Below are 25,007 nucleotides of genomic sequence, written 5' to 3' on the forward strand. Positions count from 1 at the left end.
GGCTGTGCCGATCGCCACGCTGCTCCTGGAGGTGGTAACAGAACCCCCAGCTCGGGGTGGGTGGTGGCGTGGGTGGGGGAGACCGGGCAGGAACCAGCCCTCCCAAAGGCGGCCTTCAGACCCCAAAGTGACTGCCTCTGGCCTCGGGGAGTGGCGGAAACAGGGGCAAAATTCCAATGGGGAGCAAGCCTCTCTGCTTATTACAGGCAGGGCCAGGACTCCCAGAGGACAGGGGACAGTGTCAGTAACAGAACCCCTAAAGCTGCCCGCACTGGGAAGGGGTTTTGCTTTGTGTGTGTGCGTGTGTGTGTGTGTGTGTGTGTGTGTTTTAAACAGAGCAAAAAAAAAAAAAAAAAAATCCAACCGAAGCTCATCCAGGATGAGGTCCCTGCAGTAACATCCATGCTAATTGGTAAGTAAGACAAAGCCTCCCCTAACAAATCAGCAATGTAATTATGAAGCCAGTCACTAGATGAAGCCAGTTAGGCGCGCTCGGGCGCTATTCTGAAGCTGTAACCCGACACCACTGTTTGCCGCGGCGCCTCCTCCGGCTCTGCCCGCTGCGCTGGGGTCTGGGGGGGCTGGGGGGGACACCCCCCCCCCACTGCACTGCCTTGGGGACCCAGGCAACAGTCCTCTCGGCTTTCTCGACAGCGCCTTAAAGCCTAGAGATAAAACCCAAACCCGGCCAGGGAGTCCGCCTGTAACTAAATTGAAAAACATAAAAACAAAAAACTTTTACTCTCTGTGAATGAATGTCTTCTGAAGTCCACATTTTAAGAAACTCCAGCTTTCCCTCTCAGGAGTTTTACTTCCAAACTTCCGTGAAACTGGGGACAGTTTCAGACACAGTTGGTTTGTCAAATATAATCTTTTCTCTTGGAAAAAAAAAAAAAAAAAAGCAGAAATTTAAACCTGGACAACTAACTGCGTTTAGCAGGCAAAACAGACTCAAATTCTGGGAGAGAATGTTTCAAGTAAATATTTCTTTGGAATATATTATGGCCTTGCTAATAAACATCTGGAAAGAAAAATGGTCTTTTCAGAATGTAACTGTTCAGTAGTATAAAGGGTTTCTAATAGCCTCCTTATTGGTTCCTCCACCAGCTGGGCATTTTAGTTCTAAGCTAACCCTGAAGCAACTGGGGACACCAGTCACCTTCTTCCAAAGACAGTGGAAATGCTAACTATTTAGTTTATTTTACCTGGGGATTCTGGCTAAAAGCACCACACCCTTAAAATAAAAGACTAAGCAGAAATATACAGATTCCTAAGTTGAACAAAAACATAACCAATACATGATGCCTGGACTTGCTTTAAAATGCTCTAGAAACAAACAAACAAACAAAAAACCGGTCATGGAGCTGAAATAAAATCGACAAAAACGTCGACAACTATTGAAACCGGGTAATAAGTACAAGGGGATGCGTTGCACTCTACTTTTCGGGTGTTTGGAATTTTCCATAATAAAAAGTTAAAAACACCCTCCCAACGCCACGCGTCCATACAGACGTTTAAAATCCCACGAGTGAAAAATCAAGTAAGCGCAATACATCAATTGCACCGTCGGCGAGAACTCTCCATGACTCGATGGTGAGCTTCCCCAGAAGGCGGCTGTCGAGGCCGAAGCCGATGCCGGGTAAACAAGCAAGCCCGGGGCAAGTCCACTCCTCTCCAGCTCCGAGAAGAGGCGCAGGCACAGCCGCGAGGGGGCGCGCCCGGCAGCGACCTGGGGATCTCCCCAGGCCCGCACAGGCCAGGAGGGGGGCCCCACGGGCCAGGCCGCGCGGGACCCTGCGAAGCAAGCCAACAGCCCTGCCAAGACCCGACTAAGTCATGTTGGGCTACGGGTCAGGCTCTGAAAATGCTGTCCTGAGAGAAAGGCCGTTGCCTGTACCCAAGTGACACTTGCCGTTTCAAAAACCACAGGTCGAAACCCCTGGAGGAGTCCTGAAGTGAGAACGCACAACAGCAGCAACAAACATACAAACATACAAACCCAAGTCAGGACTTGGGAGAAGCCAACAGTTCAGAATTTCCAGGGGAGGGGGTGGATCCTAAAGTGGACTCCCAACCACACCAGGAGTCCGTCTTGGTGTCAGCATTAAGAATTGTACTAGTATTGAAAAGCCTTCGATAATCCTAGTGCTTCTTCAGAACAGTGCTTCCACGCTAAACAGACAGCTGCTTCAGGCAGTTATTTGGGAAAACTTCATAAAGGATACGGGGAGGAGCCATTTAATTGTAAAATGTAACAAAGTTAACCTTAGATAATGAAACCAGTTACTGTGTAACTAGCTTGCTGAAGTTTTTTTTTCTACTCAAATTACAAGTTGTGGTTCTATGATGCTGTATGTTCCACAATAATGTCCATGAGCCATGAACTATTATCACCAATCTTTCCATTTGAAACTTTATAAACATATTATTTTTATAATAATTTATTACAATTGTTAAAATTACGATGCTAATTCATACTAATTGGGTGTCAGGAGCATCTTTTAACATGCTGAATCTAAAGACTCATAATCAATTAAGGGAAAAAATTCTTAGACTTCAATTTCTTTCTTTCCCTTGAGATAATGTGTCCGTATAGGCGAGGCGGCCTTGCTCCACCCCCATTCCCGCGCATAATGAAAATATTTTTTTCTCCTGTATTTATAATTGCTTGGATGGGATTCTGGTATCAACTCTCCTGTAGCGTCTTTTCCCCAAAGATACCTTGTTTTTCCCCTCACGTTAGAGACCCTTAATAAACAATGTCAAGGGGAATAAAAAGGCTTAGGGTAGAAACCAGATGCTTTGCCAAAAGTTAAGTGACAGTTTTTTTGTATGTTTTCTTTTAAAGAGAGCCATCGGATATATTAAACAGTCACCCTAAAACAGGCCAATGTAATTTGTTAGAATGAATCTGTATATTAAAAAAAATTGCATCTTTAGTTAAAACAAAAGGTTGTCTTCCAGGCTTTGTTAGCCAACTACTTGCCACTGAAACTAACAAAAACTAAGCATGTTACTTACATCAGGAAGCATTTCTATGCAAGTGTTTCTTATGGACTATGAAGGTTTTTGTTTTTTTATTTTATTTATTTATTTACTTTAAAAAGATTTTTTTTATTTATTCATGAGAGACTCAGATAGAGAGAGGCAGAGACACAAGCAGAGGGAGAAGCAGGCTCCCTGCAGGGAGCCCGATGCGGGACTCGATCCCGGGTCTCCAGGATCACGCCTTGGGCTGAAGGCAGGTGCCAAACCGCTGAGCCACCCAGGAATCCCTATGAGGGGTTTTTAAACTCAAATTCAGAATGCTTTATTACTGTAAAAAAAATCATTTTAAAGAAGACAGGTTATAAATATGCCTCACAAATATCGAACAAATTTTGTCTTTTAACTTCCACATGCAGTCTAGTTAGTTTTTAAAATTCACTTAATGAGTAAAACTGAACCCTGTACCGTAATGGTCCAAATCTGGTTTCCTTAAAAGAAATTTCTACAACAAGACATACATGAGAGGATAAAAACTAACTGAAGGTATAGGATAACAGAAATATACTTAAGAGACACATGAGAGGGAGTAAACTATGGAGGGTGCAGTCCCATATGAGTGACATCCATACTTGGCATGTTTATTTTAGTTACTCCTAAGAATTAGGCAGGCTAGTGATAAGGTTTTACAAAGACAATTTAAACTTTATATCATATACTTGAATAATTTCACAAAGTAGAAAAAAACAGACAAACTAAACCAGAGAGCAGTAGATGATAGTTTGTAAATATGGCCAGCATTCATTTTTAAAAGTAATTTTGGGGCTACCTTGAGATAAAACCTATTTCTTTATGAGGACTTCTGCATATTGATAATTAAAGACCCATGGAATGGAAAGTCACTTGGTGGAAGACAGTAGGAATAGCCAGAGTACCACACTGAACATGGTAAGTATAGTTTTCTATGGAACCGACCTCCTAACACTTCAAAGACCTTCAGTGACCCCTAAGCACAGCCTTCCTCCAGCCTACTGCACTTGCTACCCCTAACATGCCGTTCGCCCTGCCTATCTTCAGGAGTTTCAGAAGCAAGAAGGCAGGTGCCACTGGAAGAATCCACGCTTTGAGTCTGTAAACCGCTCGAGCTAACGATCGTCACCAGGTGAAATCGATTTTATTTTACGTTTCCATATGCGGTAAAACATATTTTTAAAAAATCAGCCTGTTTTAAAAAGTACTCGGAAAAGAACATCACCAAATTCATGCCAAGCAGAGAGGCAGCACAAACATTTCTTCTTCAGCTGCAGACCACAGAGTTCAAATGCACATGGAGGCTCCCTCCAAGGAGAGAAATCTGAAAAGCAAATCTGTCGCATGCGTTATTTTAAAATGGGCTAACCACTCAGGGAGGATCAGTTTCAAAACAGTTGCCACCTTGTTATCTCAGTTAGTGTGGCTAGAGTTTTATGCAAACCTGTTTTGGGGTAGAGATGACCTTGGGACTTTGAGATTCCCTGAGTTCAACTCCGGTAACACTTCTAAACACCAGGGTGGGGTGCTCCAAACCCCAGGAGCTGCGGCGTGGCGTGGAATGATAAGCAGCCACCAGGAGAGGAGAGCAAGGAGCTAAAGGTTGATCTGCAGCAAGCAAGTGGCATATCCGTGTGTAACTCTGTGACCGTGGCACATTCAAGTAGTTCTTTTTTTCTTTTGTTCCACGGATTCACACAGCCCTCTCTAACCATGAGTGTGCCTACAGAAAATGCCCTTAAGAGCCGGAATCCCTTCCCTTCACTATTCCACACGGAACACCCTAGAACCACAGAAGATGCCTGGTGTAGGGGGCTTCTTGGCAGTTAACCGCCTATGAAGCTTATTACGGCAAAAACCTGAGAACCGCTTGGTAACTCTGCAAAGTTACAGGTTCTTGCAGGGAGACAGAAAGATAGTAATTCAGACATGAATCAGTTTTAAGAATTTAGGTTTGCTGCTACCTGGAGTCACCAGAGAAACAAAGCTGCCTTTGGGCACCTAAAACTAGTCAGACCTGCTGTAGCGGTTGCACGGTGGTGGCTCGAGCTGCCCTCCGCTCTCCTCCCTCCAGCCCCCGCCCCGCGCATCCGCATAGCTCGCTTCCCCCAGGGCGGTGCCGGGCCGGGCACACTCACCCCTCGTCCTGCCATCCCCGTCCCAGGCCTGCCTGTCCCTGGCCGGCCAGGCCTGCTCCGAGGCGGGCCCAGCGCTGCACGCCCAGTGGGTGAGTGCAAGGGGAGGCCACACGGGCCAGCAGATGCCCGGCTCCTTTCTGAACCCAGGGCGGCCAGGGGGACAGAAGACAGCTTGTGCGATCCTGGGTTCCTAAAATACATAAATCAAATAAATGGTGGTGTCCGTGTCAGTGAATCCTGGCAGGTATTTCCAGTTGAGTTCAGACAAGGGACAGAAGACCTTGACTGGAGACGAATGAGCCTTTCCAGGTTTTGGAACCCTCAGAACCACAAAGAGAGCCGAATTTCCAAAAGGGAATTTGCACTGTCTGTCTCAAGTGCTGAGGGGAAGTGAGAAGCATTGGTTTTGTTCTAGTAAAAGTCATATGTTTTCAAAGATACTGTGATTTTTTATTTTGAAATTTTTGTGTTTCAGTGAAAATTTGTTTAGACTGCCAAGCATGTTTTTGTTTGTCTCATGATCTTCAGGAAAAAAAGAAAGAAAAAGAAAAAGAAAAAAAAAAAAAAAAAAGCACAAGGCATCTATTTATTACCCAGAATAGGAATGTCGTCTTATTGGCCTGACATATGCCATTCACAGATTCATACAAAGAATGAACTGCCACACAGTGCTCATGGAGAAAGACACTGCTCCACACAATGAGTGATGGGCGCTCCAGGGGACAGTTCTGTTCACAGGGTTTCCCAGCATCTGCACAGAGGGCAGAAGTTTGCTTTTCATACCAATTGCACTGGCCATTGGAGACAATTTTTTTTTTAAAGACACGCCAACTTTGGTGAGTAGCTGTTTCCTTCAAGAATATTAAAACTAAATATTCACATACTTCTTAAGCAGGAGTCCTAGCTTATGGGTTTCTATCACCTGTTTAAGTAATAAGTATTAACAGTAGGTAGAAAATTATGGTTTATGTATATGCAAGTGTCTGCAGAATTTTTATGTTCTGTTGCTCAGTATTAATGGAAAGATCTATGAAGGTAGGTGCTACCCTTACTGTAAGGCCACTTTTCGCTTAAAACTGAAGCTTGCCCTCTGGTGCCTTTAGCATATATGCGATCTTTGGACTCAGTAATCAAAGATACCTCTCTCTTTCTCTTTCTGTCCTGTGCCAAGAAACTACTGTGACTAGAACCATCTCCTACAGGATATGCCATAACAATAAACATGAAATTTCTGTAGCAACAAGAGTTTTAAAAAAATTCTACAAGTGAATTAAAGTTCACACTCCTCAATATCACATTTATCTCTACACGTTTGTAATCTACATACAATACTGACAGTGGTCTTGATTTTTCTGATATAAATGGAATACGAAATAAAGCTTCGTGCTTTTACTAGTAATCTTTAACAAGAAACCACAGCAAAAAAACCAAAAACAAACTCAAAAAGTTCCTGTTGTAGATTTTACCTTTTTTAGTTCATTAAAGTGTAAAATATTTTGACAGAGGATAGCCTTGTAATATAACTTGATACCAATAATTTGTAGTATGCTACTTTATTTAAGCAAAAAAAACCTCCCCTTTATGCATTTGTCTGTATTTTTGACCTCCCCATGCCTTTTTTTATGTTTTGTGTCTGTGTCTCTCTAAAGTACTGTTATACTTTTATTCTGCCATTGGAGCATTATTTAAAATAGTGGATACCAAAAATATCAGTTGCTACATACATTTGAGTGAGTTTTAAAATAGCAAAATTTTTACTATTTTCTATGCTCATTATTAATAATACAGTGCACGGCAACTGAGTAAAATTTATATTTCAGTTTCTCGCTAAAAAAGCTTCCAAGAGGGACAATTCAGTAAACGGGAGCCTAAAGAATTTCAAAATCTGAATTAATATCCTTCTCTTAGTTCTTAAAGGGAAACAAGCCTGAGCAGCTGTTACCTAAGAAGCTGTGACACTTGCCTGACAATAACACTGTTCCTTAGGACACCTCTTGTTGTATATACTTGGTTGGTATTATAAATTGTGAGTCCGCTCTCCTACCTGTTGTAATACAGCAAGGAACAGACTGTTAAAAGGGGAGAGAAAAAAAAGACTATCAAATCCATTTCGTAGGATTTGTCACCTGACAGCAACATGGTTATGTACGTTTTAATGGGGGAGGGGGGGTATTTCCAAGGGTTCCAAACTTGATGAGCAACATAAACAACTTCACATTAACATATAATTTCTCTAAATCAGTCAGTGAGGCTAAAGGAAAACTTTCCAACATTTGTCTTTCTTTTTTTTCCACAAAGAAACTGATAAAATTAACAGGAAAAGCAGAGATCCATGTAGAAGCTATTCTTGCTCAGGCCAGAAGCTGGGTCTTCCGATGGGTATTTTCACCCTCACAGCACACCCTCGCTCACTCAAATCAGAATAGACTGCTATAAAAAGTGGGAGCAATGGGAGGAGCTCTTGGAGTGAGGCATGCCTTCTGGTTAGCTGAGCAACTATCCCCTTCACCCCCCTCAGCAAAACAATGGAGAGGCTCTCAGGTGGACTGTCCTCCAGGGGTTGAGTGGAGCCAAGAGCCCACTTCAATCTTGTCAGAGACTAGTCCTTAATTATAAAATGCTACTTTGAGCACTTAAGGCCTCGCAGATCCTATTGGCTGCGACAACTTCTAGGTTCTTTACACACACATTATGGACATTTCTTAACATACATTGGGAAATCAAAAAGCTTATTTCGCGAACAAAGCTCGAAAACACGTTCTGCCTTCCTTAAGACTAAGCGGGGCTGCCCAATGCAGTTCGAATAAAAACTGCTATCGTGTGAGGCTGTATGTCTCGCCCTGCTGATTGCCCTTCCTCATTCAGAGCCTGTAAAAACTTACTTTCTACCACCCGAAACATTCTGAAACTGCCCATTTTGAAAGCAAAAAGTTATCCTAAGACAGGCTACGTACACCTAATCTTTTTGTGAAATTTAAGACTAAACGCAAAAGACTCCTCCTATCTCTATCGCTACTACTTCTGCTAAAGGTAAGCTAACTAGCTGAGGGCCAAGAATAAAAACAAGAACAACTTGGGATTTTCTCTGGATGCGCTGGCCCTCTGACGGCACCCTCGGCCCTAGAGGTACAAAGTCCAGGGCCAGGGCCAGCTGGCTCCCCTCGGCCCCCTCCCTCTCAGGCAGAGGCGGTTACCACCAAGATGACTTGTAGGTTTCTAACTCAAAAGCCAGTGTCACGTTAAGTTTAATACACACATATATTCAAAATCCATTCACTTGTCACGAGCGGAAGGGGGAGGTTTTCGAGCTAAAAGCACAGGCAAACTCACAGAAACACACCATAGCAAGTTAGATGAAGACCCGGTCAAGGAACCCAAAAGTGAATCCAGCAATCCGAGCCTTAAAAAAAAAAAAAAAAAAAAAAGTCTCGTGCGTTCACAACAACACAACGGCCACAACACGCACACACATCCCAGCTGTAAGAGCGACAGCTCAGGCTGCCTCGGCCCCAGCGCCGGGCTCCGGGCAGCGCCGACCCCTCCTGACCCGGGCCCGTGACTGCCCGTCCCCCGCCCTTCCCCCAGCAGATCAGCCCGCGCAGGCTGGGGGGGCCCGGCGCCGCCCCCGCCCCCGCCCCCGCCCCCGCCCCGGGGGTCTCAGGGTGCGCGGCCGGGCAGCAGGGGGAGGGCGCGCTCCTCCGGGTACCTGCACCGGGCCAGGTCCCCCGGCCCCGGGCCCCCCTCCGCCCTCCGCCCTCCGCTCTCGGGCCCCGGCCCGGCCCCAACGCCGCCCCCCACCCGCCGGGAGCCCGGCGCATCCGAGGATCCCCTCCAGCCTGGCGCCGGGAGAACTTACCACATGCAGCTCCACCTGGGAACTAACGCATCAGGAGGGGTTTCCGCCCACTCCTCAAGCTACTCCCTGTCCATGCGGAGTCCCCGCTCCGGGGGCCCGAGGGTGGCGCCGGGGAGCGGGCGGCCGGCGAGACCGAAGCTAAGACTCCGCAGTCCGCCGCCGGCGCGCTCGGAGCATTATACAATGGTGGCGGCGGCGGCGGCGGCGGCGGAGGAGGAGGAAGCGGGAGGCGGGCGGAGGGGGCGCCCTGCCCGAGCGAGCGGCAGCTCGTGCTCCAGCACCCGCCGTGCAGGAGTGACGTGCGGCCAGCGAGCCTCCCGCGAGCTCCGGCCCCGGCGCCGCAGGCCCCGCCCCCGCCCGGCCCCGCCCTCCCCAGGCCCCGCCCCTCCCCCTCCCCTCCCCTCCCCTCCCCTCCCCCGGCGGTCCCGGGAGGCGCGATAAAGGCCGAGCCGGGCCCGGCCGCCGCAGGCCCCGCCCTCCGGCCCCGCCCTCCCGGGCCCCGCCCCCTCCAGGCCCCGCCCCCTCCCCCGGCCGGTCCCGGGAGGCGCGATAAATGCCGAGCCGGGCCCGGCCGCCGCAGGAGCAGGAAGGGGCAGGCGGAGCACGGGAGACGTCGGGTGGCAGCGCCGCCCCCGCTCCCCTCGGGCCGGCGCGCCCTTTATTTTCTCTTAAGCAAAGACTTACGGAGATGGCGAGAGGGACAAGAGGCAGTCCGGCCAGGGGACCTCCGCTAACCGCCCGCAATCCCCTCGCACTCCAGAAAACACTCATGCAAATGACCGAGCGGCTGGTGACAAAGGCGGCGGCGAGTGCAGCGCGCGCACAGCCCGCTGAGTCGCGCGACCGCAAATATGACAAGCATCTGAGCTATTCGGCAACTCGGGGCCGGTCAGCGGGGCGGGCAGGGTCCCGCGGGGGAGGGGGGCCGCGGAGGTGAGGGGCCGGCGTTCGACCCCGGGGTCACCGGGTCCTCGCGGTCCCCGGAGGGCGGCGGGGGGGGGGGGCGGCGGGAGCGTCTGCAGCCGGGACCCTCGCCTCCGGGCGCACGCGTGGCCCGCAGCGCTGCACCGTGGCTGCTCCGGGGCTGCACCGGGGCGTGCTCCGGGGCTGCGGGGGTCGCCGAGCCAGCCGCTCCCCGGGAGGAGGACGGAGCCCCGCCGCTCCTCCGGGCGGAGCGCTCGCAGGTAGGGAAGCCAGGCTCGGGGTCGGAGGCCGAACTTCCCAGGGCACCACCTTCCCCACCCCCACCCCCACCCCCACCCCTTAAGAAAGCACCTACTTCCACGTAGCAGGGGCATTTCTACTAATTGCGAGAGCTGTGCCAATTTACAAACACCAGGAAAAGAGAGACAGGCTCCCTCTGGAAGATGAATGCTCCGTTTAAAAATTGCACGCGCGTCCAGCGTAAAGATGCTACAGAAAAGTGATTCAGGCACCTTCAGATTTTGGCTGCCACTCCAGTCACTACCGTCTCAGATCCCTGGCGTTTAGGGGTTCACTACACTAGTTATAGTTAAGGATAAGAAAGTGTTAAGGCCTAGCTAACCTAAAGTCGTTGCCATCAAGACCGGTTGAGACCTATTCAAGTCTTCTGGAATAATTTTGTTATCAATTAAATTGATGATCTTATTGAAATTAAACCTGGGTTAAAATGCTGGTAGGGACGGCGTTGTTTTCTTGTTTTATCTCTAAGGAGAATAAAAAAGGTTCTTACTTGACCCTCACTATAATTAAAATCTCACGGATTTTTCTTTTAAGTGTAACCAATGCCCAAACCTAATTATTTGTGGATATCTCTGGAAAGTTTCGTTCTAGTGGCACTCCATATTACACATCATGGAAGTAGTGCTCGGGGCCCTCTGCAGGTCCTGCTCAGTCTCTGCCTGGGTGGCAGAGCATTCAAACATTTTGCTGCGAAAGCCAAGATATTTTTCATTTCCAGAGTTCTGCCTTTTCGAGACAACAGTAACTACTAACAGTTTCCTAACCACCCACTCACTTATACTTTCAAGCGCTCACTTTAAGGAAAAGCCATCGAAATAGAAGCTGCAGTAATCTCTTCCTGTGATATCTTTGCAGCAGAGGCCAGAGGCTCTGTTGAATTTAAAATTTAAATTGTTATTCATGAATGGAAGTTAGCAGCAAGTTAGACTTGCAGAATTTTTGTGACACTTGGGTACTCTCTACCAAATGGATTTCCAAAGGCAGCGTTCCTGTACAGAAGAACTGAGGTCAGAAAAAAGAACTGAGGTCAAAGTGACAACTGTTGTGTCTCCAAGTTCTGACTTCCTGGGAGAGCAACCTGAGTCTTTGGGGGATAAGGTTTTCACCTTTCCACACTTTTAAAGGAAGTAGCCTCTTAAGAGTGTGCCCATTATATATACGGGTTCCACTTCCCCCACTTTTAGATTCTGGTATCTTTCACCAAAGCATGAAGTGGCAGCTTGGGCAGCTGCTACTGTGGTGCGACACAAGGTGGTTAACCGCCCCTCCCCCAGGCCGAGCCCCCCCCAGCCCGCACCGCAATCCCTGCCTGGCCCTGGGAGCCCAACTCCACAGATAGGAAGAGCCCTCCCTTGGGCTTTTGAAGTCCACTCCCTTCAGTATGCAGTGGTCTGATTTTTAAGAAAGCCTTGCTTATTCCTAGCCAATGAACAAGAAATGTTTCGTGAACATGTAAGTGTGGTTTTTCACTCTCACTCTTTGGAACATTTAAGAAGCCCATTTAAAATAATCCTACCCTCAGGATTTAGAGTTTAGAGTTTCTCCTTCTCACTTTCACGTATAAGAAATGAGGCCAGCCGTCCACATTCAACTATCAGCAACATATCCGTTTGGGGAGAGAACAGACATGGCTCTTGTAAGTACAGGACGGTGATGGTAATTTGCAAAAATACTCATTAGTTTAGTTTCAGAGAGGTGCTTCTCAAGCGTGCTTTGTATTCTGGGTACTAGTTTGCACTTCACTGCTTCTCTTTGAGAGTTTCTGTGCCTTCAGGTCTTGCAAACTACTAGACTACTTCACTAACCAAAGGCCACTTTTAGCACTTCATTAGCATGCACCCAAGAAATGACACCAGGACAAGCCCGCTGTATAAACCAGAGAAACAAAGACTTTAAAACGGTTCTAAACTTTAATTTTTCTTTCTCCTTTACTGTAATTTATCTGTGGTTCCACTTAAAATACTAGTAGTAATCAACTCCACCTATATACCTGGGAAATGTTGGTCTTATGGAGAAAAAATAAGATAAACATGTCAGTTACTGAAACACATTGTATGCAGCCAGCTGGGCTAAATCATCTTTTCATGGAAAATACAGACATCTCACTGAACCTGGACTTCCCATTCACTGATAACTTAAAACCGTTAACTTCAAAATCAAGTTCTGGAAGTCACATCACCCAACTGAGATACCAAGGAGTTGATACAGGACACAGTGATCCGGAAAACTCTACTTTCTCACAAAGATGGCACAGACAGGTTCAGTACTTTGCAGCCACTAGCAATTTAAAGCTTCATGGTAGCAACCGAGCACCTTAACACGTCCACTTCTGCACACTCCTCTCCACCTACTTTTGTCAGGTTTTTTCCCTCTTTCTCCCTGAAGTCACGGCTCACACAAGCAGAACTTCAACTCCAGAGAAGGGCTGCTTTTGCAAAGCTTCCCTAATTCTTACTGGCCTGTTTTGCATTGACAGTCCTTCCCTCATGTTCTGAGAGAGGGTTATTCTTCTGTTAGCAATATGCCTTCCTCTCTTTTAAAAATCTGACAGTAAAAAAAAAAAAAAAAAAATCTGACAGTATTGAAATCCTAATTTGGGACAAAATCTTAATGATAATATTTGAAGAAAATGCTTTTAAAACCTTTTTTTATTTTCCTAACGTTGATTAATCCCTTCTAACCATTACTAGAAAAGATAGCTTCTGTTGGGCATTAGCTTCCTTCCTATTCCGTTTGCCACTACTTGACGTTAAAATCTTCAGATAAACTTTGAGGTCCAGTTGGGAGCAGCTCTTCTTAGAGACTCCAGCCTTTGCTCTCACTCTTTTCTCAGCTAGAAAGCGAAGGCCCTTCCTGGTAACAACTCCAGTGTTTCCTTCCTGCTGGATGCTGCTCCACTGAAGACTGGTGGTGGCTTCTTAAAAGCATCTTTCCTCGTCCCCAGTTCCCTGTACAGCACCACCCTCTCAGTGGCTTCTGCATGCTGACTCTGTACTACTTGTCTGTAAACCATCCTCCCTTCCTGAGAAGTTCATAGTCTTCTCATGATACTTGGCACTACTGGCATCCACAGAAAACATCAAATAAATGTTAGAAATCGTGTGGCCTCCAGGCCTGCCTTGTCCTTGGGAACCAGCTTGATGAGATGATGAGTCCTGGAGCAGGAGTTGGAAGATTTTGTACAAATACATCACTTAACTGTGATTAATTGTTGACTTTTTAGTTTCTTAATCCATATGTCACAAATTTAGGGGCAGCACAGGTTCTGGGGAAAAGAGCACAGGTTGTTGGTCAGGAGATTTCAGGTCTAGTTCCTCAGCCACAGCCAGCAGGGTGGCTGAATCAGACCCTTGGCATCACGGGGCCTGCTTTCACAGCCTTCAAAAGGAGGTGCTCAGGCTCAAAGACTTCTGCAGCCCCTTCCCAGAGTTAGGAGTCTATAAAAAAGTGATTACAATGGAGACTACCCCCATGGAGGAGTTTTAGGCTCCAATGAGATCATCTGCTCAAACTGGAGGAATATAAGGCTAACTTCACATTCACACATTTCAAAAAGAAAAGTACAAATAATGACAATATACTCTATTTAATAGGATATGTTCTTGGAATTACTTTCATATCTAGAAGACAGATTTGAGCAATCTATCCACATTCTCCTCGATCTGTTGCCCATTTTGGTTCAGGTCATTTAGCAGGGAAATCTGTATTCCCGCCGGCCCCCCAGCCCGGATGCCCCCAACGTTTGGATAGTAGTGGGATGGTTTACAAGGTACTTTCATGTGGATTTACATGTTCACACTTCATAACACCTTCCCCATGCCATAGGCAGGACAGGTACTCCTTCCCACATCTTACAGAGGAGTTAAACAGAGGTTTGGGGATGGACTTACCAGTTGAACTCCTTTATCAAGCTGACTCCCAAGGACAAAGAAAGTCAGGAGGCTGTGAGATTTCTAACATTCACTGAAATTATTTGTGGGAGCCAGTAAAGACCCAGCTGAGGGTCCTGAGAAGAGAAGAACATGAAGTCCTCATGAAAGGAAGGTGGTTTCTAAGCAGGAAGTACAAAGTTGACATGCAGAGGCCACCAGGAGCATAGTGCCGTGCCATGACCTGGAAACCACTTTGCTTTGACCCTACACTAGAGTCATAAAATAACAATTCTACTTCTTACCCAAAGAACTCCAACCCCGCAACCCTCCCTGTCCTTGGCTTTGTTAGCATCCTATTTTAGTCCACAGAATTAATAACCCATAAACACTACAACAAAAAAAAGAAAGAAATTTCATCACACCCTTCAGTCCCCTCACTCATTTCTACTACGGTTTGCAAAACTGGCATTCTTGTTTACCACTTTGTCTCTAGCCTCTGGAACAGTACCTGACACAGCAGGTATTGTAAGTTTTCACTGAACGAATAATTCAAAGAATGCCGAAGAGTTTATACCAGCTTCATCAACTCAAAGGGTTAATCTTTCCTGCTAATGTTTTCCTCTCACTGCCTTTTCACTAAGCGCTGTGTGTGTGTGTAAATAACACGTATAAATAACCATATACCATGAATTTTTAAGTGGTATTCGAGGACCTTCATAATTAGAAGAATCACTGTGAGTAATATAATATTGTCCTTGTAACTGCTTTTCAGCAATTCTAAAATATACCAGTTGGGTTTAACATAGTTACAAGGACTAATGGGCACTCCCATAGTACTGTTTGTCTATACAGTCTCACTATGCGGGGAATAACCCTGCAGATAAATTATGCCCTAACTCTACCATTCTGTACTTCTTTATAAGGATTTTCTCTTCCTACTTTAGAATTAAGTCTTGGGGCACTTGGGTGGCTCAGTCAGTTAAGTGTCTGTCTTTGACTTGGGTTATGATCCTAGGGTCCTGGGATTGAGCTGGAGTCAGGCTCCTTGCTCAGCAGGGAGCCTGCTTCTCCCTTTCCCTCTCCCTGCTGCTCCCCCTATTGCTCCGTCTCTCTCTCTGTTGAATAAATAAATAAAATCTTAAAAAAAAAAAAAAAAGAATTAAAGGTCTCAATCAAACGATATTTAAAACCACAGCAGCATTTGATAATTACAGAGGGAGTATGTGCAAAGACTCGCCTATCCAAATTTTCAGTGATTATCTGAAAGGTTCAAATGCCCACTCATAACTGACACCTTTATGCATTCATGGTCATGAAATATAAAAATATGCCAATGTCAAATACATTATGAATAGCATCAACCAATATTAACTTCCAGGAAAACTTGGCAAAATGATGACAGGAAAAATAATTTTTTTTAAAGTATTACTCTAATGCCAGCTGTCTTTTATGTTTTAAAATCAAGCATTTATATAACTGGCTAGGCTAAATTCTATTTTTGGCTAAACAGAGTCTCATATCTCTTGTAGAAACTATCTAGGATGTGTACCTTTAAATCACCAATGAGTACAGAAGTCACTTAAGAGAACTCTGGTAATTTGGGAAATGTAAATAAAATATTTAAGTCATTTTTGAAGTCCCAGCTGTAAAAATTCTACTTTGAGAAGTTAAAAAAAAAAATGCAAAGCTTTAATGTGTATAGATGCCCAGGAAATGCCTCTAACTTGAGGCTATGAGGTATCATTAGAAAATAAGCATGTGGCCAGAGAACCCAGTTTAAATGTAAGCATAGTATACAACTAAAAATGAATCAGCTTGTTTGCCACTTTGAATTTTTACTGGGTTTTCTGGAAGATAGGTAACACTTGGGTAAAATGGTATAGACTTTTCTTAGTCACCAGTGTAGAACTATTTTTTTTTAAAGACTTGTTGCCAGAATAAACAAGAATACACAATTTTTTCAAAACTATCCAACTGTCCAATCATATTGGCCCCTTGCTTTAAATTGAAAAAAGGTTATATTTTTAAGTTAAAGTTTTTTTTTAATTTAAAATTTCAGAAATGCACAAAGTGAAGTCAAGTAGGAAAAACCCAAGCAAGCATCCCAGATAAACACTGACACATCAGATACACTTGTGTGGCCAGTCAGCTGTTTTTCTAAACATGCTTTAAATATTGAACAAAAAATTTAAGCGTGCTAAGTAACACTTGTTTCAAAACTGTTTTCTTAGAGAAGTCTCGTTTGAGTTATATGAAACTCCTTAAATGGGCAATTATCAGAGAAACTGGCTTTTAAGGAGAAAATAATAGTGTGAATGAGCTATATGTAACTTCCCTTTTTAAAAACAGAAGTTGAATCTGAGACACCAAATTTAGAAAGGAGAGTGCGAGAATATCATGTTATAGCATAGACGCCCACTGGTGTGCTGTTCTGTTACAAATCAATGTACACGCTATGAATTTGAGTTTGCTCACACAATATATGTAGTTAATCATTCCTAAAGATGATTCTTTTAGGAGAAAATATAAATGTGAAAGAGTCACATCATCAAAACACAAAAAACCCTCACTTTTTAAAGGGCCAGATTCCCTGATTTTGCAGTGATTCATTGGCCTTATTATACAGAGTAGTACTGTCCACGCTGGGGATGCAGGTAACTAGCTTTTGTGGGAATAATACTTGTAATTTCAAGAGCATTTATACTTCCTTTTAACAATATTTAAGAAATTAAGGCCCAAATTACAAAAAGGTTGGCAAAAATTGCAATGAATCAGATGTTCATTTTCAATCCATTCTCATTTGTTACCACTTTAGAACTGTTAGACATCATACTTTTAGTTTGGGTGATAATAACAGCTATAAAGATAAAGACTCCAGAATTACTATATTCACATTTGGCTAAAAATGAAAAGTGAGAAAGCAGAAACCTTTCTGAAAGTTCTTCAGATGAAAAGAACAGAATTTATGGAAAGCTATACCATTTATGGACAGGAATACTTAATACTTTATAAATATCACTTCTCTCGCCCCTCAACTCATCAATAAATTAAATGCAATTCTAATTTAAATCCCATTTTTTTTTATGGGACTAGGTAAGGAAATCCAGAAATCCTCTGGGATAGCAAAGGGTGAAAGATTGCTATAGTAAGTTTAAAGCACAAAATGGGGGATGTGTCCTGTCAGATATCAAGGCTTATTATAAATTTCTAGTAAAGGAGAGTGTTGTGTCATAGGGATAGATAAATAAATCAACAGAACAGATTTGACAGTGCAGAAATAGCCCCACGCATATATGGAAGCGTAAAATATGACACAGGTCATATTACAGATCAGTGAGAAAGAACAGATTATTCAATAAATGGCTAAGGGTCACCTGGTTAACTTCATGAAGAATAAAATAAAATGAGGTTCCTAATATTTTCCCAAAAAATACATTTCAGGTGGACTAAGTCTAAATATGTAAAACAAAATTTTAACAGGTTTAAGGAGAGAATATAGAAGAATATGTTTATGGCTTCAGGATAAGGAATGTGAAATTACTGTTTAATTCCTAAGATTCACTCTCTACTTGCCTTTGCCTTGCTCCGTGCCTTGAAACATTGACCCCCTAGGAACTAAGCTCTTTTGCCAACTGGTTGCCAGCTGGATTCAGTGAAAGCAAGGCAACAGAAGGAGACCAGTGAGCCAGAGGGGAAAGAGGTATTTCTCTCCTGATCCTTCCTTCTTTGAGCCTCTGTCATGGCACTATCCATCCCTCCACACCCACAGCTCCTGTGGGTGGCCCCTTCTCCAGGGCGTCAACTCTAACAAATTCAAGCAACACCATTCCCCCCACCCCCTTTCCCCTTTAGATTTAAGGATAGGAACAGCTTCCTAGAGTTGTTGGTCCTCCATGCCTCAAATTTTGTCACATCTCTGTAAAAAATCCCTTTACTAAAGTCTCAGGAGTTGTATCATTTGAATGGAATTCTGTTTCCTGCCGAGACCTTTTGACTGTTCAGAAACAAGACACCCGGTACAGAAACCATAAAGAAAAAGATAGATAATTTGATGACATTAAAATTAAACATCTATTAAACCAAACAAAGGCAAGCTAAAGGCTGTGGAATGATGTATGTGATTCATATGATCAACACAAGATTCGAATTCAGAATAAAGAACCTTTCTGAATCAAGTTTTTAAAAGGCATATACATCCAACAGAAAAAGGGGATAAAGAGGAAATTTAAAGGTCCAATAAACATGTGAAAAGACACTCAAACTCATCAGTAATTAGAAAAATGCAAATTATAAAAAGATAGTTCACAACTACCAGACTGACCATCTTGGGGTTGGAGATGATTTGGCATGATCTGGTAACTCTGGAGACACATACGCCTGACCCACAGACACGCAATCTTTCTTACTGGGCTTCCATGAAAAAGTAAGCCCTACAGAAAATGATTCAAGTGGCTATTTCCTCAATTCTCCTACAGATGGTATAAAGCTAAAAACCAGTCGTGTGCTGGTAAATGTTTAGCTAGGTGGATGAGGAAAGGAGCTTTTATTTGTAGCATTTGTTGATTTCTGTGGTGTGAATACCCCTATCACGGCTGATTTCAAGCTTCCCAAAAGGACTCAAGACTCAGAAAGAGATTCACACAACTGCTCTCAGAGGCAGGTATCACTCTTTGGCTCCAGCCCAACACTGGAACCATTCTAGACTTACAGGAGCACAGTTGTTAACTCATTACATATGATGGATGCCTCAGGGTACTGGAGCTTAATTCTCTGGAGGAATTCTGGATGAGAAGAGCTAAATCTAGAATCCAGAGAAACTCTAGCTTTTATCCCCCATGGAGACACAGAAGAATGTTCGTAGCAGCTTTGCTTGTAATAGCTAAACACTGGAAACAACCTTAATGTTCATCAAGATGAGAACCAACTGGTACACTTGAAAACTATAGTGGTTAAGAAGTACTACAAGTACCATATATCGACATGGTTAAATCTTAAAAAACATAAATGTTGAAGAAAACAAAGAAAGCTGTTAAATATGTACAGTATACTACCATTATACAAAATCTTTTAAAACGTGCAAAATATTGCTATACATTTGTTTACAAATACACAGGTTTGCAATTACAGAATACGAACATCAGAGATAAAAAATATTTAGGAAAGTAGTTACCTCTGGTAAACAGAGGAAGGTAATGGAATCAAGGAGAGACACACAGGTGCCTTCTCTTTTATCTATAATGTTTAATTTCTTTTTTAAAAACATGAAAAGCAAGGAAGTATGTTGGACTAAACAATTTGAATTTCTTGATTTAGATTTCATCACGTTAAAAAAATACCTTTCTTTTCTTTCTTTCTTCCTTTTTTTTTCTTTTCTTTCTTCCCTATGGTTCCTGTGAAGTAGAACTTCCTAAGTTTTTTCCTACAATTTCCAATATCTATTAATAAAGCACTGGGCAGTATTTATATTTGATGTATCTATTTATCCCCCATTATTTCAGTAATAACTTATTCTTTTCATTCGTTTTGATATATTGTCCTACTCTCTCTCTTAATAACAGACTGTAAAATCCAATGATAACACTATAATAATCTAAAGTTCTTAATAGGAAGCCCAGCTGACAGGTCAAGTACAAGAGAATAATTGGTATAAAGCCCAGGTTTGGGGTGTATTTCTCACCTGCCAGGCTAACTTCTATCATGCCAGAAAGGATAAAGGCTTCCTCACAAAATATGGAAGGCTTGTTACTTCCTTAATATGCCAAATAACGCATTTAGCACTAAAAAGTGACGTGTGTGTGTGTGTGTGTGTGTGTGTGTTCAAACAACGGAAACACATTTACCCATGAAATAAATATCTTTCACTTGTTGAGGTGACCACTGGCTGCTATACCAAATGCATTTTGATTCTTTCTTATTCTAGGTCTCTTGATAGAGGGATAGAAATAAAGCCCACATGCTCTCTTGACCTCGGGGAACATGATGTTGTCTCAGTGCACGGGTAATGTGACTTTTTTTCAGAGATTGTCTTGAAATAAGCCTATGTTTTAAATACACACTTTTCTGCGTGCTAGCAGGCATTCTGAAGCTAGGTGGTTCTAAATAAAGAACTCTAGTCAACAACAGGAAATAACTCCCACAGAAAAAAGGGGCAGAAGACAAACTCTCACCAACTCTTGTACACAGTTCACAACGGCCTTTTGTTCCATGCACATTAAGCCTGAAATCTTTACTTTTCAGAGCATGTCTGGGCCTTTGCAGAGCAATTAAACCTTTCTTTTCCCTTTGCCGGTGTCCTTGCCTTCTTCTCTCTTCTCTCCGAGGAAGTTAACCTTACAACTGACTTCTTACTATGAGGTAGCAGATCAGAAAACGGGACAGTGTCTATTCTGAAACATAAAGTTTTTGGTTTTTCTAATGGAGCTTCTCACGGAGAAAAAAAAAATCAATTCTCAGTTCATTCAAAACTCATTTTTCCTTCTACGACATACAACGCCACATAAACACGCACGTATGTTCTAAAGGAATCTGTTCATCTGCAGTACGTTTCTATGTTTCTATGGGCTAATGTTGACGAGGATACATCACATCAACCTCTAAGTCTACACTGATGGGATATTAACACTTTGCTAGTGACTTTTCAGCAAATCAGTACAACTGGAGGATAAATTTACATTCTATTCAAAGGTTCCCATCTTGAGTCTTTTATGAAAAACTGGGAGAAAAATCCAGATCCCAAGCTAACCAAATAAAAAGACATCTGAACGATAGTTTTCAAAGTCAAAGTGACTCCTACTGGAAAGGGCTGGTGGCATTCAACTAGAGGACAGCACGGGTACTCCTGACAAGAAAATGGGGCCAAGGAAAACAGCCTGAGTATGAGTGCAAACTGCTATTTCTTCCCTCTCCTCTACACTCAGCCTTGCCCTCACTACTGGCTCCTTCCTGAAGTCAATAAATTATAGACTCAACACTCTCTATCTTCAGTTTTAAAACAAGAAACAATCTTCCTGTTCTTCAGTGCTGCAGGAATGCCTGTGGCTGCTCCTGTCTCTACCTTTCACAGCTCTAGTCCCACCTCCTTCCTCTGGCTTCTGCAGGACACTGTGGCCACCCCTTGACCACCTTGAGAAAAGAGCACCAGTGCCCTCCAAGCACCAAGGCCAATGGACACTTCCCAGGTCCTCATATTACTGAGCCTCTCTGCAGCACTTGACATTACTGGCAGCCTCCAACCATCTCTTTCAGTGACTTTGTTTAAACTGTGGTCTGCTGGTTCTTATCTCTCTGGGCACTTATAGTTTCCTTTGCTGGCTCCTCTTCCTCTGACCCCCCCTATAAACCAATAGTTCTTGACTTAAAAAAAAAAAAAAAAATCACCTCCAGTTGCAATTGGGACCAGAGAATGTCAAGGAGGTGAGTGGGAGATAGAGATGATTGGAATCTTCACTGGAGACATGAGTGTTTTGAAAAAATTTTGCCAGTTGATAATCACTATCTAAATGTTTGTATTCTCTATGGTTTTCTTTTGCTCCTTCTTCTCTTCTCTCCTATAAACTCTCCCCAGGCAACCTCACCCACTCTTAGGGCATCTATATGCTAATGATTCACAAAACATTAACCACATTCCAGACCTTTCTCTTTGAGCTTCATATCTGACCTTTATATAGAGAGAGACCACATATCCCAGTTTGTCAGGGTCATTCCTAGTTTATGTTTGTCCTGGCATAATTATTAATAGCACCTGGTTTCAATCTCAAAACGGTCCTGGTTTGAACAATAAAAGTATATAATTAGCCTCTTTGTATCCCATTGCCTATTAGGCATCTCCACTGGGTATCATAAAGGCGCCTCCAACTCACAGCACATCTAAAATCGGCCTAATCGTATCCTCCTCCTTAAATCTGCACCTCCTCCTGAATGCCTCAAGACGGTTAAGGTACCGACGAGGTACCCCTGGTGTCTAGGCTGGAAATCTAAGATTCAAAGTATCTTCCTGCTCCCTTTCCCTCACATTTAACCAGACATACAGTCCTGTCAATTTTCCCTCTTGAATATTTTTCACATATGCCCCCTCCTCGCCATTTTTCCCATCACTGCCCTAGTCAGGACCCTAATCATCTTTCATCTTGATTACTGCAACAATCCATCTCCCTACTTCCGGTCTTGAATACTCTCCCTCTACTCTATCTACACCTCCTACTGCGTGACTGGTAGCATGCTACGTACTAAAAATGCAAAACGAACAAGAGAGGCTCCCACCAAATCCACAGGGAAGACTAACTCATCAATGAAATGCAATCAGTTACGTGGTGATAGAGACATGCGCAGGGTGACAATGGACACTTATGAGTGGCCACAGAGCCTGGCCAGTGTGAAAGCCATGGTGACGGCTTTAGGGTAAATGGGGATTAGTCAAGGTCATTAAAGGCAGATGGAGCAGCAGAGATGGGGAGGTGAGAAATACCATAGTATATGGGTGCAGATCTGAAGTGTAAAGTGTAAACAAGGAGCAACAACATACAAGAGTAAGGAGTTTGGCCACACAGGTCTAGGAAGGCCTTGGATGCCACATTAAAGGGTCTGGACATCATTTTTTTAAAAAGATTTTATTTATTTATTCATGAGAGACACAGAGAGAGAGAAAGAGAGAGAGAGAAGCAGAGACACAGGTAGAGGGAGAAGCAGGCTCCATGCTGGGAGCCCAATGCCAGACTTGATCCCTGGACCCAGGATCATGCCCTGAGCCGAAGGCAGGTGCTCAACCGCTGAGCCACCCAAGGATCCCCTGGACATCATATTCTGAAGGCGGTGAGGAGTCATTAAAAGATTTTCCATGGGGGAGTGGCATGATATGATTTTTTATTTTCAGACATTAATTCAACATCTATACCTGAACTTGACAGAATAATCTTAAAAGTTATTTAGAATAACCAACAAATGGAGAAAAATAAATTTTACTGAAGATGTTAAAAAGCTATAATAATAGAGTTGGGTTCTGGCCAAAGAAAAATACAAATGGATCTGCATTGAAAAACTTGAAACAGATCTTAGTATAAAGATCTAACATAGTCAAAGATGGCATTCTTGTTAGGGTGAGAGGAATGTGTGTACAGGAGTTTACTATTTAAGTGGAAAGAATGGATGTTAGATTTTTGCCTTAAACAATGTGATAAAACACTCGAGATGAACTAAAGAATAAAATATATTTTTAAAAAACACGAGAACTAAAAGAAATTACAGAGGAATAACTGATCATAAAGGTAGATGAGACCTTTCCGAACATAAAGCAAAAGAACCATAAAGTTAAAATGGATTACACTACAAAACTATACACCAAAAACACCATAAGCAAAAGTACTATTATTATTATCATTATTATTATTATTCTTTTTAAAGATTTTATCCATTCATTCATGAGAGACACAGAGAGAGAGGCAGAGGCACAGGCAGAGGGAGGAGAAGCAGGCTCAAGGTAGGGAGCCCGATGCGGGAATTGATCCTGGGACTCCAGGATCACGCCCTGGGCCAAAGGCAGGCGCTAAAAGGCTGAGCCACCCAGGGATCCCCATAAGCAAAATTAAAAGGACAAACTAGGAAAAAATATTTGTAACACAGTTAACGAAGAGTAAGTAACCTTATTTCCTAACAAGGTCTCAGGAATCAATTAGAAAAACGCCAATACTAAATTAGAAACACATTGACACTGAATTGGAAAAATGAACAAAGGATACAAGCTAATGATCACCCAAAGAAAAAAATGCATGAAACAACAAACACCAATTTATCCAATCAAAGCAATACAAATTAAAATAGAAATATGATTGCCACACACCACGCTGGCTACAGATGTGTTAACACGGATAACCATGTGAGGGCACAGTGGGCTGGGCTGTCAGATGAAAGTGTAACTGGATTCAACCTTGAGAAGACAGGGTTTGTATTAAGAACCTTTTAAAATATCCATATACTGTAATATGGACCTTTTGCTTCTAGGAGAAGCATTAGTTTCTCCATAGAACTAATCAGAGCTGTGCGTAGAAATTATATTCGTTCAACAACTACTTATTGAATGTCTGTCGTGTCCTAGGTTCTGGGAGCTGGAATGTGGCAGCAAACAAAAAACCCCACAAGGATCCCTGTTCTCATGGCCCTCACATGCTAGTGAGGGGAAAGAGAACGCACAGAATAAATGAGGATATCATATGGCATATCAGAAGTTAAGCGTTATCCAGAAGAGTAAAACAGGAAAGGAGGTTGCGGAATGTGTGCTTGGGTGTGTATGTGTGGAGCGGGGGTGTGATTTTGAAGAGGTGGTTAACAAAGCCTCACAAAAAAAAAAAAAAAAAAAGAAAAAAAAAGGAAAAAGAAAAAAGAAAGCCTCACTGAGAAGATGGCAGTAAGTAAAGACCTGAGGGAGGTCAGAACTGATGCCAAACCCAGGAGCTTTCCTGGCAGAGGGAACAGAAAAGGCACGCATGCCTGAGGGCTCCATGTCCAAAGGGAGAGGGAGAATGGAAGGAGAGGAGGTACACAGAGGGGGCAAGTGGTGGAGGGCCCTATAAGCCAATGCAATGACTTTGGTTGGCTTTTACCTTGAGTCAGAAGGGAACCGATGACTCCTGACCCCTAACGATGTACTCTCTAGACAGTGGCCAGTGATGCTTTTAAAACAAAAGTCAGGTCGTGACGCTCCTACTCAAAACCCTCCAATGAGGGTGATTGTGTTGTAATGACCGATGTGCTTGGCGTTGCTTTGAGTTTTGAATCTCTTCAAGTGTGCCAAAAATTCTAGTATTTGAGAACGTGCCACGGACATTAAACAACTGAGAACCAGTTGTGTAACCAGTGGGTGTAACGGTTAAGAGCTTGAGCTTTACAGTTAAGGCAGACCTGCCACTTAGG

The 25,007-nt window shown here is 43.5% G+C and overlaps 1 protein-coding gene across 4 annotated transcripts in view; it reads right to left on the reverse strand.

Annotated features, from left to right (window-relative positions):
- Positions 1-25,007, reverse strand: part of SERTAD2 (SERTA domain containing 2) — a 114,050-nt gene that overhangs the window by 13,636 nt on the left and 75,407 nt on the right. The window contains exons 3-4 of one of the 4 annotated variants that reach the window (XR_005366153.1): positions 14,124-14,239; positions 12,163-13,498 (exon numbers count right to left, since the gene is read on the reverse strand). The exons of 1 other annotated variant lie outside the window; for it this stretch is intronic. The gene's annotated coding sequence lies outside the window, so the exon portion shown is untranslated. Of the gene's footprint in view, positions 1-9,009; positions 9,309-9,693; positions 9,893-12,162; positions 13,499-14,123; positions 14,240-25,007 lie in introns of those variants that run through there. 2 more of the 4 variants (XM_038551447.1, XM_038551445.1) reach the window with 2 other exon arrangements.

Source organism: Canis lupus, chromosome 10 (genome assembly GCF_011100685.1).
Source record: "Canis lupus familiaris isolate Mischka breed German Shepherd chromosome 10, alternate assembly UU_Cfam_GSD_1.0, whole genome shotgun sequence".
Taxonomy (NCBI): domain Eukaryota; kingdom Metazoa; phylum Chordata; class Mammalia; order Carnivora; family Canidae; genus Canis; species Canis lupus.